The sequence below is a fragment of the Crocodylus porosus genome, unplaced genomic scaffold (genome assembly GCF_001723895.1).
Source record: "Crocodylus porosus isolate Cpor-Errol unplaced genomic scaffold, CroPor_comp1, whole genome shotgun sequence".
Taxonomy (NCBI): domain Eukaryota; kingdom Metazoa; phylum Chordata; order Crocodylia; family Crocodylidae; genus Crocodylus; species Crocodylus porosus.
Window position 1 is genome coordinate 46389187 of NW_017728950.1, and position 653 is coordinate 46389839.

Below are 653 nucleotides of genomic sequence, written 5' to 3' on the forward strand. Positions count from 1 at the left end.
CCTGCCCTGGCAGAAACCGACATGACAGGGATGAACCAACCTGCGGGGCGGGGCGGGGGGTGAAGCTCCTCAGATGAATGGGAGCTGGAGCCCGTGAGCGCGCGGGGGGCGCGGGGCTGCGGCGCACGCGGACTGTGCCCGTCGGGGGATTCCCCGCCTGGAGCTGCAGGGGCCCGGGCAGAGGCCGAGGCCGAGGCCGAGGCACCGCGCGGGGCCGGCGATGGGCGTGCGGATCAAGTGCACGGTCCGCGTGAAGAGAGCCCCGAGCCCGGCGCGGGTGCGGGCGCTGCTGGAGGGGCTGGTGCGCGGGTTTCGGCAGGCGTACCGCGGGGCCCGCCCGTTCCGCCTCGCCCTCGTCGTGAAGCTGCTGAGCAGGCGCCGCGGCCGGCGCTCCGGGCCCGGGGGCTCCGCTGCCACCAGGTACGAGGGGCGCAGGGCGGATTTGGGGAGGGGGGGCGCCGCGGAGCTGCCTCCGCTCCCATCGCCGGGCCGCTGCCTGCTGAAGGGGCGGGCTGCAATGCCCGATTGCCCCGAGCCCTGGGCCGGCCCCGTCGCACGCATCGCTCGGTTTGCGGCACATAAAGACCCGCACGAGGTTTATACAGCCCTCAAACTTCAGTGCAAGCACTTATTTATGCGAGTCCCCGGCACAC